Source organism: Anomaloglossus baeobatrachus, chromosome 8 (assembly GCF_048569485.1).
Source record: "Anomaloglossus baeobatrachus isolate aAnoBae1 chromosome 8, aAnoBae1.hap1, whole genome shotgun sequence".
NCBI lineage: Eukaryota > Metazoa > Chordata > Amphibia > Anura > Aromobatidae > Anomaloglossus > Anomaloglossus baeobatrachus.
Window position 1 is genome coordinate 185,711,788 of NC_134360.1, and position 17,804 is coordinate 185,729,591.

Genomic DNA, 17,804 nt, shown 5'->3' on the forward strand with positions numbered 1-17,804 from the left:
AGAGAGGTATTATTATAGAATAGAATGCACTTTTTAAGTAGCAGCAGCAATGTCTGTAAGGCTTAGATGCCTCTAATACAGTATACCTTTTCCAGCAGATCTCTTTACACTAATTGCAGCTAAGAGCAGTATTATTAAATAATAGAAAATATTTGAATTAACCCTGAAAAAAGTTTTGGGTTAACATAGCAGCAAGGTCTGTAAGGCTACAATCCCTTCCTGTATGCCTCTAAAACACTTTCTCTGCTCCTGCAGCCCTTTCTACACTAAATGAAGCTAAAGTGGTAGTATTAGAGAATAGAATAGATTTTTTTTATGTAACAGCAGAAAGGTTTGTAAGGCTAGAACCCCTGCCTACATGTTTCTAATACACTATCCCTTCTCCAGGAGCTCTCCCTACACTAATTGCAGCTAAGAGCGATATTATGAGAGAATCAAATACATTTGCATTAGCCCTAAAAATGACTTTTGGGTTAACATAGCAGCATAAAGAAAATGTAAGGCAATAATTACTACCTAGGTGCCTCTAACACACTATCCCTTCTCCAGCAGCTTGGCCTACACTAAATGTAGATAAGGGTGGTATGGTATAATGATATATAATTATAAAATAAACTTTTTATGTAGCAGCAAGGTCTGGGAGGCTAGAATCCTTGCCTAGCTGTCTCTAATACTCTATCCCCTCTCTAGCAGCTAGCCCCACACTAATTGCAGCTAAGAGGGGTATTATTAGAGTATAGAATAGATTTGAATTATCCCTGAAACGGGCTTTTGGGTTAACGTAGCAGCATCAAAACATATATGACAGTAATTACTCTAATACACTATTTTTTCTCCAGCAGATCTCTATATGCTATATCTGGGGTACATTGCACTGAGCATGGCATCACCTGGTCTTATATAGACCCAATGACACGAAGCGGCCAGCCAATCACAGTAATGCCAGTAGTCAATATGGCTATGGCAATACTGTGATTGTCAGGCAATCATCGTATGTTTAGTGGCTGAAAATTATCTGCAAAACATGTGGGATGGGGACTCGAGCATGGTACTCAAGCACCCCTGATACTCGACTGAGTGTCTAGCACCCTGATGCTCGATTGAGTAACGAGCAGTTCCAAGCACGCTCACTCATCACTAATCTTTATGTTACTTGTTTAATCAGTTGGTTGACGTATAAGGCTGGGTTCACACATAGCGACAGCGACAACAACGTCGCTGTTATGTCACCATTTTCTGTGACGTAACAGCGACCTTGTAAGTCGCTGTTATGATCGCTGCTTAGCTGTCAAACACAGCGACGCAGCAGCGATCATAACGACGCTACATGTGCAGAGAGCAGGGAGCCGCGCACACTGCTTAGCACTGGCTCCTTGCTCTCCTAGCTACAGTACACATCGGGTTAATTAACCCGATGTGTACTGTAGCTACATGTGCAGAGAGCAGGGAGCCGCACACACTGCTTAGCGCTGGCTCCTTGCTCTCTTTCCAGGGAAAGGGCTTCCCTTGGTTACCCGATGTTTATCTTGGTTACAGCTTACCACAGCTGCCAGATGTTGGCTCCTGCTCGCTTCATTTCGTCGCTCTCTCGCTGTCACACACAGCGATCTGTGTGTCACAGCGGGAGAGCGCCTTTGAAGAAAACGAACCAGGGCTGTGTGTAACGAGCAGCGATCTCGCAGCAGGGGCCAGATCGCTGCTCAGTGTCACACACAGCGAAATCGCTAATGAGGTCACTGTTGCGTCACCAAAACCGTGACGTAGCAGCGATTTCGGTAGCGATCTCGCTATGTGTGAAGCACCCCTAACTCTAGCCTTATCAGCACTCTCCCTGTCCCTCGGAATGAGCAGTATAAGTTCATAACCTGTATAGGTTTTCTTTTTTTTGGGTTTCTCTACTGTACTTTTTGTAGCAATCAAGATAATGGTTGAGGTTAATCATTTTCATACAGCCTCAGTCTTGTACCGTCTTATCTGGCACTCCGAACCTTAGGTCATATATTGTATGCATACAACGACGGGGACTCAGGCTTACATACATATATCATATGTTAATTAGGAAGGATTCCAGGGCATTAGTGAGAATCCTGCCCTGTGACTGGCTGAAATCCAGCACCCTGTATGATAGGCGAGGAATGCTAAACATGGCTGCTAACAATTAGTAAGTATCCGAAAAAAGGTATTTAGTGTTGTAAGGGTCGAAGTTCAGATAGCGCTTTAAATGAGCCATTATATGCCTGGGTTCTTAAAGAACTGCTACTTAGTTAATGGGAAGATTTAAAAGCATTTCCTAAATTGCAAACCTATAAGATTACAGATGTCACTCATGTTCATATAATCCACCGGCAGGAGATGAAGGTTTTGCTTTGATGTGCTAAATTGGAGACGGGCTAATGGCACTATTAATATACAATAGTGCATATTTAAGTAGTTAGTAGAATGGTTTTCCTCCGTTTTTGTTCCCAACCACAAGAATTTAAAAATGTTCAGTCCCATTTAATATAGATTCAAGGCTCCTGAAAGCATGCCTAGCTTAGTACAGCTGATGGCTTGACATGGGATTGTTTGTGAAGAGCTTGCTATGCATTGGAGTTCACTGTTTGACAGATGTCCGCAGCCCGGAGAGGCGCACGACTGCGGAGAATAAGCTCGGATAGCTTGGACCACAGTTTGCCTTTCTTGTTATTGGAGCTTAGGGATAACCTATGCTGTAAGTAATCAAAGCTTTACAAAGGTGATACCTCGGTACAACATTCGATATGTTGTCAGAAGAGCAGATAAATGGGATAAATGATTTGAACACAATGAATGACACAAAAAATATCCTTACAGCAATTAATGTTATATAAATGAAGTCCATATATAATATACAAAATGGCAAAGTCATTCAGAATTGTAAAAAAATCACCAAACATCTTGTAAGTTCCCAATTCTATGAATATTGTACTGATCCAAATTCCAAAGGCAATTACCAGTCTTGCGGCGCTCCTGCTACCAATGGTGGAACATATTGAGTGATGGGTCATATGACTGGACCAATATACAAATAAGTAAAGAGATATTTTATTTGTACATTAAAATATGGTTAATTATACAACGCGTTTCGGCTCGGACGTTTTATCCTTCAGCCTTCTTCAGGTGTAATTGAGAGAAAAAAGATGTATACAAATTTTCTTTCTCTCAATTATACCTGAAGAAGGCTGAAGGATCAAACATCTGAGCCAAAACGTGTTGTATAATTAACCGTTTTTTAATGTACAAATAAAATATCTCTTTACTTATTTGTATATTGGTCCAGTCATATGACCAAAAATCATTCAATATGTTCCACCATTGGTAGCAGGAGCACCGCAAGACTGGTAATTGCCTTTGGAACTTCTTTCACTAAGTGGACCTGCTGGAGGGCTCCTCTATAGTATCCAGTGCGATAGCTGCATACTGCACCATAATCCTATTGGAAAGTGGATCAACTCCTCTTGGATTATTCCAGGCTTTCTAACCTCTGAACCAGGTGAGAGTTCCACTATTTCAACACCTGTATATATAAAAAACTCACTACACTCACATTGGCGCCACGTTTGTCTCTTTCTATCTTTCCCTGTCTCCAGGGTATTTTTGCACTAATCCAAATGGGATGGAACTTCCACTTGGAAACACTATGAAAGCGTATATTACCTGGCAAAATTCCATAAATACACTTGTGTTAAAGGGAACCTGTCTGGTGCAATTTACAGCCAGAACCAGGAGCAGTGCTAGGTGCATATTGCTAATCTCTGCCTAACCGTCCCCATTAAGTATTTCTAAAGATCCTTTATGATATACAAATGAGACCAGGGACTAGTCGCGTTAGTTCCTGCGCTCATTCTGCCCTCTTAGCATGTTAGCACACCCACAGTGGTGTACTAAAATGCTACTCAATGCCCATTGCCCAGCGTCATCATCGGTGATGCGTGTACCTCCGACGCCGGGCAGTAAACATGATCAGAAGTCCCAGCACTTCCAGTCATGCGCACTCTGAAGCCAGGAGTTCAGAGAGGTCTAGTGCGCATGATCGGAAGTGCCGGGGACTTCTGATCATACGCACTGCCCGGCGTTCTGAAGAGACAACGGACACAAGTAAGCGCATCACCTCTGATAACGCTAGGCTATGAGCATTGAATAGCATGTTTGAATGTCCCCGTGGGCGGAATGAGCGCAGGAACTAACACCCTTACGACTAGTCCCTGCACTCATTAGCAGATCATAAAGGATCTTTAGAAATAATTTTTCTAAAGATCTTTATGTATGCTACTAGATACAGGGACAGTTAGGCAGGGATTAGCAAAATGCACCCAGAACTGCTTGTGGTTCTGGGTGCATATTGCACCTGACAGGTTCCCTTTAATTTAATGATATGAACATAGTATCAATTTATCGAATTGCCAATGTTTCATTTTTTTTCATTAACCAATACTACAAGCAAAGATAAAAAAAACTTTCTAATATATCAACTAGAGGAAAACTCCTTTTTACCTATTTGTCAGATTCTTTCTCAACTGGAGGTAGATTGACAGTATGCTGTTTCTAGTAAGTGTTTTATCTCACCCCAGTGATGAATTCACAGGTACACTGCTCAGTGCTGCTGTATATTGTCCTCCATGCTGCTGCTGATTTTGTTGGTTAGTTAGAGAGCTTTCTGTAATTAACTCTACATTTCCTGAATTACATTACTGACAGTTACTATTCCTCTGTGCAGAGCATCTTTCCTTTGGAGATGCTCTGTTGTGCCTTCCTGAGTTACTGAGCTAGCTGCTTGCTTGAAAGCGTAGGATTCCATGTTGGTGCTGATTACTCAGGTGTCCCTTCTGACTGGTAATTGCTCAGGATTCTTACTAAGCATGCTTGCCCAGAACTTTTCCAGTTGTAATTTCTGGTTCTGTTGTTGTGCTGTTACCTGTGCTAGTGTTCTAATCTTTGTGTTCTGACACCAAACTGTTATTTGACTTTTCTCTGCCTGTTCCCTGTCCCAGTCGTGACCTCCTGCCTATTGACCTCAGATCGTTTGCCTGACCACGTCTCTGTTTTCTCCCTGAATCTATTACATGGTCTCCTGGATTTCTGACCCTCGGATATTGACCTGACTATGCCTCCGTTTACTCCTTGTGCTCATACATGTCCTCCCGTTACCAGACCCCGGCATTCTTGACTACCCTTCTGTCCAGTCTGCTCGTAAGTAGTGACTGCATCAAACATTTCTTATGTACAGTATATGTCTAGCACATGCTACAGGTTTAATTAGAATTTGGTGTGGGAGTCTTTCAGATTTGATTTTACAAGATACATGTAAGATGATTAACAAAAAAAAATCTGCCAAACTTTTTATACATGTTTGGAAAACAATATATATTTTGTTGTGTCCCTTTAATTGTCTGCCAATTTGTGGTGTTTTTGGGTCCTGAGACCCCAACAAATTGCTCGAAAGAATCCTGAGAAAGGAAACCAGGGTACATAACATCTGCCTCAGTGTGTATTGGAGATTTGTTATTGTCCCAACTTTGGTCCCATAGAGTCGTTATTCAATATGTATTCTACTCTGAGTATGCTCTCAGACAGGAAATGTGATCTTGTGTCTTCTTAGGCTACTTTCACACCGCACACACGCAGGCACTACCGCCCCATCATCACCGCACACACAATGGCACTACAGCTCCCATCATCACCGCACACACGCAGGCACTACAGCCCCCATCATCACCGCACACATACAGGCACTACAACCCCCATCATCACCGCACACACACTGGCACTACCTGAGTGACGTCACCGCTGACAGCGAAATTCACTTCAGTTTCTGCGTGGAGCTCACAGTGAGCGGCGGTGTTCTACAGCTGCTCCTGTCAGCTTTCGATGTAGCAAAGCTGAAAGCGTCGTGGGACCTCGTGTGGAGGGGTATTTGGGGATTTTAATAAAGTGGTGAAAGAGGGTGTTTTTTTGTCTTTTATTCCAAGTAAAGGATTTTTTCGGGTGTATGTGTTTATTTACTTTCACTTACAGGTTAATCATTGGGGGTGTCTCATAGATGCCTGTCATGATGAACCTAGGACTTAGTGGCAGTTATGGGCTGCCATTAACTCCTTATTACCCCGATTGCCACTGCACCAGGACAATTCGGGATGAGCCAGGTAGAGTCTCAGGACTGTCGTATCTAATGGATGCGGCAATTCCAGGTGGCTGCTGGCTGATATTTTTAGGCTGGGGGATCCCCATTATGTGGGACTCCCCATGCTGAGAATACCATCCTTCAGCCGTGTGGTTTTATCTTGGCTGGTATGAAAATTGGGGGGGACCGCACGCTGTTTTTTTTAATTATTTATTTATTGTACTGTACGATATAAACCTGCCCACCGGCGGCTGTGATTGGTCGCAGTGAGACAGCTGTCACTCAGCGTGGGGGCGGGTCTGACTGCAACCAATCATAGGCGCCGGAGGGCGGGGGAAGCAGGGAATACGAGATGGAATAATGAGCGGCCGGCATTTTCAAAAGCAGGAGAAGCCACTAGAGCAATGTGATAGCTGTGCAGCGTCACGCCGGTGATTGGTAAGTATGAGAGAGGGGGTGAGAGGGTGAGACCAACCGACAGAGAGATAGAGACCGAGAGAGAGACCATCCAACAGACCGACCGACAGAGAGAGAAACCGACCCACAGAGAGAGAGAGACCAGGAGTGATTATAAACGATTTAGAACGTTCTGCTCAGTAGAATGTGACGGAATCCTGCACTAGAATCTGTGGCCAAACGCATGGCGATGGAATCCAGCACCATAGACATTCATTATGCCTTTTAACAGATCCTGACGGAATCCTGCGGAGTGCGTTTTTTTACAGCAACAAAAAAACGCTACATTCTGTATTCCATCTGCCCGGCGCTCAGTCAAAATAAAGACTCAGCGTTGGCCGGTGGATGCAACGCAGACACTTGCGTCGCAGTTCAATACAAGTCTATGGGAAACAGCGCAAGCCGTTAACGGATTGTGCTATTTTCCATAGCGGCGGATTGCGACGAACGCAAGTGTGAAAGTAGCCTTAGCTGTGCACTTAGTTTAGTTTTGTTTATTTTTTTAAATCATTAAGCTGTTTGTTACTTGGTTTAATCAGAAAGCAGCATGGGTCAGCATCATAAGCATCCTGGTAAAGTTGCAGAGACCATAACATTTTCGATTATCCTACTACTAGAGGTCAGACACGCAAAGACCAAACAGACCGGCAGGGAAAAGCATGTGTCTTACCTAGCTAGCAAGTAGGGGTGAGTTGCACATGCTAATAAAAAAAAACCCCAGGGCTTGGTAGATGGCCACATATGAGCATGAAAAATTGGGAAATAGATCAGCTAACTTGCAAATAACTAATTTTTTTTACTAGAAGAAAGGTTGTGCAAAGTCCCCACAGAGTGAAGTAGTAAGACTTATTCCTGTGAGTGACGAGTACATCAGCTACATGAGTAATGGGTGATTCTTGACCCTCCATGAGAAACAGGGAGTAGCCAAACTAAAGGAGCCTGTGAGCTGAAGTCTGTGTTTGGAGAAAGCAGAGAACTGGTGCCTTAGCGTGAGGGACTGGTACATGATAGCTGTATACCTAAACCCCAATACAGTGCAAGTTACCTAACAATCTATTATGGGGCCAATAGTGGTGATCAAAAGGAGGGTTCTGAGAGTGTGCTGTGCTGCATTGAGAGTGACCCAAAGAAAGTGTCAGAGAGGAGAAGAAGCTACAGAAGAGATTTCAGAAGGTCACTGCAAGTATGAAATAAGAGTGGAAACTAGTGATGAGCAAGCAGTACCATGCTCGGGTGCTCAGTACATGTTGAGAGCACTTGAATGCTTGGATGGGTATGACTCAAGGAACCGAGTATAATGGGAGTCAATGGTAGACTCAAGCATTTTTCTGATAGATTTCCCATGCCCCTATGTCCCCCCCCCCAAAAAGATAATAACACCTATACTCACTTCCAGTGTCAACGGTGTTCAAGTAGTGTTAAAGGGGTGGTTCACCCATATTTTTATTGTCTAGTTCGATATTATATTGAGAAACAATGTTTCTCTCAAATACCTTATGTTGGCAATAGTGCCTGTGAGAGGCGCTATTCCAGATCGCTGTTCCCCGCTCCAGTGACTTCACGTCAAGTGCCGCACACGTCACATCCGTGCGGCCGGCTGCAGTCTTCCTGACTCACTGAGCTGTGAGTGGTGTTTCACCGCTGTCACAGCCCATCTGCTCCCTGCTCCCTCCTCCCTGCTCCCTCCTCCCTGCTCCCCCCTCCCTTCTCCTTCACAGAAGAATACTGCGAGCAGGAGATGTGCTGAGCTGTGACAGCGGTGAAACACTGCCAGTGAGTCAGGAAGATTGCAGCTGGCCGCAGGAATGTGACTGTGCGCCACTTGACGTGATGTCACCAGAGCGGGGAACAGAGGTCTGCCTCTCACAGGCACTATTGCCAACACAAGGTATTTGAGAGAAACATTGTTTCTCAATATAATATCGAACTAGACAATAAAAAGTATAGGTAAACCACCCTTTTAACACTGCTTCTCCTGGGGATCGTGTGACACTCTTATATCGCACGATCCCTGCTGCCACATAGTGCTGGCTTCACTCTCCTCACCTTGAGATGAAATTAACATCTGGAGCTCTCACTTCCTCCAAATGTCTTGACTTGTCTGAAGTAGGAGAGAGTAAAGTCAACGTTGATTTGCCTCAGGGGTTTTGTAACATAACAATGTCACACAATCCTCAGGAGAGTCAGTGCCGTCACTGCTGGATATAATAACTTTTATGGGAGAATATAAGCCGTAAAAACAACCCCTCCCCCCCAAAAAAAAATGGCTGAATAACATTTTTTTTTTTACAATTTCGCCACACTTAGATTTTTTTTCAATTTTGTAGTACATTAACTGGTAAATTGTGCTATTTAAAACTACAAGTCATTCTCTAAAACACATATTATCATATAGCTACGTGGATGGAAAAATAGAAAAAAATATGTCTTTTTAAACAAAGGGAGGAAAAAACAAAAGCACAAAAATGAAAATTGGCTACAGATGGAAGAGATTAAACAAGCTCCTTACTTTATGTAAGAACCTCTAACTATCAAGTTGTTCCACTGACATCTGTGTCCTGCATTTTTTCCACCATCCATGAGTTGAGAACTACTGTGGCACTCAGGGTCATTGCGTTCTATATTTTTATATGGGGACAACTCTACACAAGCACCACTTAGAAATAAAAAGCTATAAGTTTAGAAGGGTCTTTTTATGTCACGCAGTGTGTTGGGAATAGTTTCTTGGGGTAAAACCGGTTGACAGTTGCCTTTAAAATTCTAAATAGTTTTAATGATAACACCTGGTGGTATGAAAAGCTAGGAATGTCTACATTTCCAGTGTACAACCTTACTATTTCTTTTTTCTACAGGGGTCTCATCAATGTAAAAACTAATTAAGGTTTCATTCAGACGTGGTTTTCTTTTACAGATACAAAAGAAGGAGCATTTAATGAAACCAACCGGTGAGGCTGCACGCTTCCACAACACCTGGTGCAAACCCTTATGCTTGAAATAGATCTCCAAGAATCCTCATCCCCTTACAGAGACTTAAGTTCATCATACATTAGTAAGTTTGGGTGGTGGAGTGATGAATGACTTGTCATCTGTAATTGATCTGGTTAGATTGTCGTTAAGGACAACAATGCAATTCATTAAAATGACAGAGAACAGACAGAACTCTGTATAGGCCTGTGACTCAGGCAAAACATGAATATTTATGATGTGATAACTATAGGGGCACATGCATATTGGTGCCGACCTTGAAATCATAATAACACAATCAGATTGAGTTTCTGACTGTTGCGTCTTGCAAAATCTATTGTGATACATAAAATGGCCAACATCAAGTGATGACCTCAATGTGTCCTTATAGCAGGAGCGTTTCAAAGGGGGGGGGGTTAATTTGCCCTGGGCACAGCCGGCAGGTGGCGCCATCAGGCTGCCTGATGCAGCAGCCCAAGGTGTCTCCCTGGTGGTTGCATTTTACCACCCCTGAACTGAGATTTGAGTTCTCAAGCTGACAGCCAGCTCAGAGAAGGTACAGCACACTGGCTCCCAGTGATCAATTGTACTTAAGTCTTTCTGAAAATATTACAATTGATGCCCTGACCGTTGGGATTTCAGGGTAACAGTGACATCAGCAACATGAACAGGTCATCTAGCCATGCTTCTGAAGTCACTCACTGGCGCCACAGGCTGACATAACAGACAGTGTTGGTGGTAAGCACTCCCGTGCAGCTGAAGACATCAAAGATTTATTGTAACTGAGGAGGGAGGAAATTGAAGACACAGTATGGGGAGTGAGGGGAGATTTCAGGACACAGTATGGGGAGTGAGGGGGGATGAGTTTGGACACAATATGGGGAGTAAGGGGGGCAGGAGAATTTTGAACACAGTGTGGGGAGCAAGAGGCGATGGATGTGGACACAGTATAGGGAACAAGAGTAGGGAAGAAGAATTTTGGGGACACAGTATGGGGAGCAATGGGGGAAATGCTGCAGACACAGTACGTATAGTGAGAGGGGATAGGTGCAGATACAGTATTGGGAGTGAGGGGGGTGTATGAGGAAACAGTATGAGGAGCAAGGGGGAATGTATGCAGACACAGTATGGGGAGTGAGGGGAGATGTATGATGAGACATTATGAGAGCTGTTTTTTTGCAAACACAGTATGGAGATTGATTTGGAGGGAAAAATTTGAGGACACAGTATGATGAGTAAGATAGGAGATAGGTGCAGATATAGTATGGGGAATGAGAGGAATTGGATGAATGGGGACACAATATGGGAAACAGGGGGATGTGTGAGGAGACAGAATGGAGAGTGATGAGGTAAATATTTGAGGAGATAGTATGCTTGGCAGGGGGGATGGGAGAGGAGACAATATGAGGGAGGGGGAAAATGTGTGAAGGGACTATTGGGAGGAAAAGTGTGAGAAGATGGTATGGGGGAGAAAAGTGTGAGGAGGCAGAAAATAGAGAGGTTTGAGAGGGTGGGTGGGGTGCAGTATAGAGAGGGAGTAGCATGAGAGGACAGTGTAAGGGCACAGCCAGGAGGGGACAGTATGCCGAGGAGGAGTGTGATGAGGGTACAAAGTATAGAGACTGGGCAGTATAGGGGTGACACAGTGTGAGAGGACAATGTGAAGAGAGGGCCCAGGATCAAAAGGAGAGGGCAGTGTAGATGGCATGGACCATAAGAGGGACAGTGTGTGGGTTATATTTTGTGCAGAGAACACAGTGAGGTACAATTATATATTCAACAGCACAGCATAGGGCAGATATTTTTTATTAAGGTGTACTATAATCGCTTTGCTATTTTTGAGGGAATGGATGTGCTGCAGAAGACCGGAGAAGATGAAAGTTTGCAGAGTTCAAGCTGTAGATGTGAAAACTTATCATAATGCCTGGACAAGATGAAGAAAAGAAAGAGAATGACTCCAATCAAAGACAATGTATAAGGTGCCTGGATGTAAATGGTTATTTGTAATATTGTCTGATTCTCATGAATACTGAGGTTCCCAACATCTCCCAGTATCTCTTTACCATTGTTTAAAAGCAGTAGCAAATGCTCATAGTTACTTTGTTTTACACCTGCTGGACCAAACAGCCTGACACTCCTCATCCCAACACGTGTTTCGCTCAAGCTTCGTCGGGGGGCATGTCTGGGTGGAGGGCACGTGAGTTTAAATAGGACAAGTGACCCATGAGGAAAAGGCAGATTACTGAGCACATGTGCGGCGCATGAAACCGTGAGCTCTCTTTCTCCATGTAAAATGACTTCCGTTCTGAGTGCTCCAGTGTCACATGACAACACCACCTGCAAAGCAGGTAGGGAGTTGATGTGAGGCAGCGGGCGTGAGGCGGAAGTCAGACAGAGACTCCTTGCAGAGACTGACAAACAAATCTGGCTGTCAGTGAGGAGTCTTATAGCTGCAATGCTCCTTTGGGAAATATGCAGATTGTCTCTTCAGGGAGGCAGAGGATGAACTCTAGTGCCACCTATTGGAAGTAGCAATCCTAAAAGTCAAAAGTGACTCTCCAACAAGCCTTGGCATATGACTTAGGATTATGCCAGATTAGAACCTCATTTTGTAGACACAGTGTTTCGGGGTGATTGCCCCTCATCAGTGCAAAGTATGAGATCTGATCTGGCTGTATGAGAAGCTCTACTGGGGTCTATGGGGAAAGTCTTTCTCCTTGAGGAGACTGACAAACCAATCTGGCTGCCAGTGGAGTCTTATAGCTGCAATGCTCCTCTGGGAAATATGCAAGCTGTCTCTTCAGGGAGGAAGAGGACAAACTATAGTTTCTCTCTCTCTCTCTCTCTCTCTCCCTCCCTCCCTCCCTCTCTTCCATGAAGTGGTGAAAGAGGGTGCTTTTTGTATTTTAATCCAAATAAAGGATTTTTGAGGGGTTTGTGTTTATTTACTTTTACTTGCAGATTAGTGATGTGGTGAAGTCTCATAGACACCTGCCATCACTAATCTAGGACTTAGTAGCAGCTGTGGGCTGACATTAACTCCTTATTAGCCCAATTGCCACCGCACCAGAGCAATGGGAAGAGCCGGGTCCAGTGCCAGAATCGGCGCATCTTATGAAGGCGCCACTTATGGGGCGGCTGTGGACTGCTATTGTTAGGCTGGAGAGAGTCAAATAATGATGGCCCTTCCCACCCTAATATAATCAGTCTACAGTTGTCTGCTGTACCTTTTCTGGTTTTAGAAAAATGGGTGAACCCGAAGTAATTTTTTTTTTTCAAATAAATCAAATAATTAAAAAAAACAAATAAAAAACATGGGATCTTTTCTATTTTTCATAACCAGCCAAGGCACAGCAGACAGCTGAGGGTTGTAGCCTGCAGCTGCTGCTGTTCCTGTGGTGGATATGAAAAATGGGGGGGACCTCACGTAATTTTTTTTTACCCCCAAAAAATTCAAACACAGCTGGCCAAGCTAGGTATCCTTCTATCTATTCTGTTATTTCTTTCTATCTATTCTACATCTTCTTTGTTATCTATTCTATATGTTCTTTCTTCCTTTCTGTCTATCTACAGTATCTATCTATTCTTGCTTTCTATTTTTTTTCTATCTATCCATGTATTGTAGCTATCTATCAATTATCCTATCCTATCATATTTTGTTTCTCCTTTAAAAAAATGCATTAACAAAATCGCTGCAAAGTTGTGGCAAAATGCGTCAAAAATGCATCATTACAAGCATTTTTTTTTTACATTTCCAGGATCTCTGTGATAAGGTGCAGTTTTGGTTGCAGTTTGGGTGTAGTAAACTGCAGCATGCGCATATAGCCTTAGCCCACACAAATCATATATATTTCTGTGAATGTGTTGAATAGTTTGAGTTAGGCCCTAAATGAAATCTCGCAATATTATCCTACACTCTTTATATCCAGTTTCGGCATGTACCCTTAGATTTAGGCAGGAAAGTTCTAATTGGATAATCCCCAGCTGTGACCCCCACACAGCCATCCATGCAGTATATGGGCCTTACACCCACTCACACTGTATAATAGCCCCAAACAAAGCCCTCAGATACAATAATTGGCCCTACATAGCCCTCCATATTGTAATATGCACCCCTCCATTGTCCTCCATATAGTATAATAGGCCCCACTTTGCATTCCATAATAATGCACCTCATAATAATGCATCCCATAGTCCTCCATATAGTATTATGGGCACCTCATAGTCCTTGTTATAGTATAATGCACCTCACAGTCCTCCATATATTGTACTGCAGCCTCCATAGTCCTCCATATATTATATTGCATCTCCATAGTCCGCCAAATAGTATAATGCACCCCTTAGTCCTCCATATATTTAATGCACCCCCATAGTCCTTCATCTATTATAATTCACCCCATAGTTCACTATATATTATATTTCACCCCATAGTCCTTCATATATTATTATTCACCCCATAGTCCACCATATATTATATTGCACCTCCATAGTCCTCCTTATATTATAATGCATCCCCATAGTCCTATGTCGCGGGCGGCGGGGCGCTGCGCTCGCTAACGCTCGGGTCCGGCGCTGCTGCTGCTCGGTGGCTCGAGCGGTGAGCCGGATCCGGGGACTCGAGCGGCGCTCCTCGCCCGTGAGTGAAAGGGGTGGTTTGGTTTGGGGATTTAGTCGTGACGCCACCCACGGGTTGTGGTGAGGTTGAGCACCACCGCTGCTGGTGATGGGGATCCCGGGAGCGATGGCAGGGAGCAGCTGGGATGTTGTTTTCCCCCTCCGTGGGTAGGGGTTGGTGGTCCCGGGGCCCGGTGAGGGTGACGGGGAGGCAGGGTTGGTGAGGTGCAGAGTCGCAGGGACAGCGCAGCGTGGTGCCGGATGGCACTGGTGTACTCACTCAGCAACAGATGCACGCAAAGTCTCTGGTAAACCAAACGGCTGGATGGACGGGTCCCGCAGACGGCTGCTGTGGCTTCTCCCGGTCAGTTGGCGGTAGCTGCCTTTCCCTGCACCTTTGTGTATGTCCGGTCCCAATGGCTTCCCAACGGTGCCCAGCGTGTATATGCGCGAGAGGAGCCCCTTTTGCCTGCAGGCTCTGGCCCTTGGAACTCTAGCTGTGGCGGTAGCTGTATTTCCTTCAACTGGTCGGACGGTTGCCTTCTATCGGGTCTTGGCTTCTAGGAAACCCCTGGGGTTCCGGTCACTAACGGATTTGACCTCTTTAACGGCGACTCCAAGCCTGGTCGGGGTCCACAGGCCCTGCCGGTGTGTGCTGGCTTCACTTCGCTCCCCAGTACGGTACCGGCGGGCCACCGCCCGTCCCCAGTCCTACGATTCTGCGTTGATCTGCCTCTCCTGCAGACTGCCACCACCGTCTGCCAACCTTGCTCTCAGTGCCCGGGCCACACACCCGGACACGGTCAGTTTTAGGTCTGCTCACTATTACACTTCCCGAAATGCACTCTACTCGAGCTCTGCCCGAGCTTAACTGACTACTGTTTCCTGTATCCAGGACTGTGAACTCCTCAGTGGGTGGGGCCAACCGCCTGGCTCCACCCCACCTGGTGTGGACATCAGCCCCTGGAGGGAGGCAACAAGGATTTTGTGTCTGACTGATGTGCCTGTCTCGGGGTGGGGGTATATGTTGTAGTACCTGTGACGACCTGGCTAGTCCAGGGCACCACACCTACATATATATTGTAATATTATAATTCACCTCATAGTCCTCCAAATAGTATACACCCTGTAATCTTCCACCAGTGTACTCACTGATTTAAAATAAATAAATAAATAAATATTCACCTTTCCTCTTTCCCATGCTGCTCCAGTCTCCTTGATGAGAAGTCTGCAGCTCTGCACATCTTGGCACAGTTGGCACGCATTAATGACTTCAATGCGCCACTGCGTTGAGACGTTACAGCTTTAAATGATGGAGGGAAAGAAAAGCAAATTGCTCCCTTTCATCATTGCTTTCAACTCTATTTCAATCCACGACGCCTATACAGTTGACAGGCTGATGCCGGGTGGGTGGATTGGCCTTGTGCTGGTGCTAGTGTGGCGCCCTGGACAAGCCAGGGGCCACAGAGAACAACACCCCACACTCCCAACAGGCACACCGAAGTCAGAACACAAAACCCTTGTTGCCTTCTCCAGGGGCTGATGTTCACACCAGGGGGTGGGCCAGGCGGTTGGTCCCGCCCACCGAGGAGTTCACAGTCCTGGAGGCGGGAAAACCAGGCAGATAGAGTTTTGGAGGTGAAAGTGAGCAGAAGGAAGTGGTAGTTGAGCAGCCTGAAGTTGGTCCGGGTGTGTGGCCCGGACGGATCAGCAAGGTTGGCAGACGGTGGTGACCGTCTGCAGGAGTGGCTGATTGGAGTCTACCGTAAGGACCGTGGACGGGCGGTGGCCCGGCGGTACTGGACCGGTATGCAAAGAGAAGCCAGCACCATCTGGCAGGGGCTTACGGACCCCGGCAAGGCTAGGAGTCGCCGTGAATTTGCCGAATTCGTTAGTGAAGGGAACCTCCTGGGTTTCCCAATGACCAAATCCCGACAGAAGGCAACAGTACAACCAAGTGAGGGAGACACCGCCACCGCCAAGGCAACCGTTTCCCAGGGCCAGAGCCTGTGGGCAAAGGGGCTCCTCCGGCCCACATCCAAGCCGGGGAGCGGGTTACTGGTGGGAACCCATTGGAACCGTTTACCGTACATAGGTCCAGAGAAAGGCAGTCATCATCAACCTGCCGGGAGAAAACAACACCGCAGCCGTCTGTGGGACCCGTCCATCCAGCCGTGTGTTTTACAGAGAACTGTGTCCTCATCATTGGGCTGAGTGAGTACCACCGTGTCGTGCGGCACAGCACTGTCCCCGCGACCCTGCACCTCACCAGGCCCTGTAACCCGCCTGCAATCCATCCCTACCCCATCACCGGGCCCCGGGACAACCAACCCCCTACCCACAGAGGGGAGAACTAACAACAAAGCTGCTCCCTGTCACCGCTCCCGGGATCCCCGTCCAGAGCAGCGGTGGTGTCACTAATATCACCACACCGCTGGGTGGCCAACCGTGGGTGGCGTCACGGACAATAATCAAAATCCCCTCAATCAAAATCCATCCCCTTTTCACTCACGGGCGAGGAGCGCCGCTCGAGTCCCCGGGATCCGGCCCACCGCTCGAGCCACCACCGAGCAGCAGCAGCCGCAGCAGCAGCGGCAGCCGGACCCGAGCAGTGGGAGAGCGCAGCGTCCCCTCCTCTGCCCACGACAACTTGGCGTCACAAACAGGATCTTACCACTCTGCCGTTTGGTAGAGGTGCGCCTTGTTACCGCCGGAGGTGTCCGGCCGAAAATTTGCAGAAGCCGCCATTTTGGGCGCGAAGAGTTCCCATTCGAGGGTCTCCTCGAGTAGTGGAGGCGCGAAGGCCTAAATCCCGCCCCAATAGAGGAGGAGCCGGAAAGAGACTAAGGGGGACGGAAACAAGATGTCTGCGCCCGACGAAGCCGCTGGAGGAGCGGCGGACGCAGCCACGGTAGCACCCGTAAATGGGAATGGGCCTGCCCAGGTCCCGGCCGCGTTGGCGGGGGGTGCCGCGGCCCCAGCTCTCGCTCAGGTGATGCCGTTCTCTTTGCCCTATGTGCCCGGAGCTGCCTGGCTACCGCAGTACGATGGGAAACCTGATGCCTTGCAGGTTTTCCGGAAAAAACTTAGTCCGCTGCTAGAACTGTACCCCCTGACTGATAAGCAACGTGCAGCGCTAGTACTGGGGCAGCTAACCGGCGCGGCTGAGCAAGAGGCGGAGACCTTGGGCCGAGGGGGACCGGTCCTCTGTAGCCACCATATTTGAGAAGCTGCAGACTGCATTTGAGACCCGTACCGAGGCAGAGTTGCGGATGCAGTTCTATCAATGCCGACAATGGCCCGCAGATAGCATTCGGGACTATGCTCTGCGCCTGCAAACCGCACTCCGCACGCTGAAGCGGGTGGACACCATCAGCAGTGTGGACACTAACAAGATGTTAAGTGAGCAGTTTGTGCAGGGGATGAGGTCCTCAGAGGACCGTAAGCAGCTTCAGCTGTGGGGCCTAGAACACCCTGATGTAGACTTTGCCGTATTAAAGGAACGGGCCATCAAAGCTCTGCAACCCCCCGCATTGGAAGCTCCTGAGCCAACCCCGTGGCCAGTTGAGACTGCTCCCGTTGTGGTGGCTCCTACCCCACCGGCACCTCCAGTGCCTGCAGCCCCAAGCGG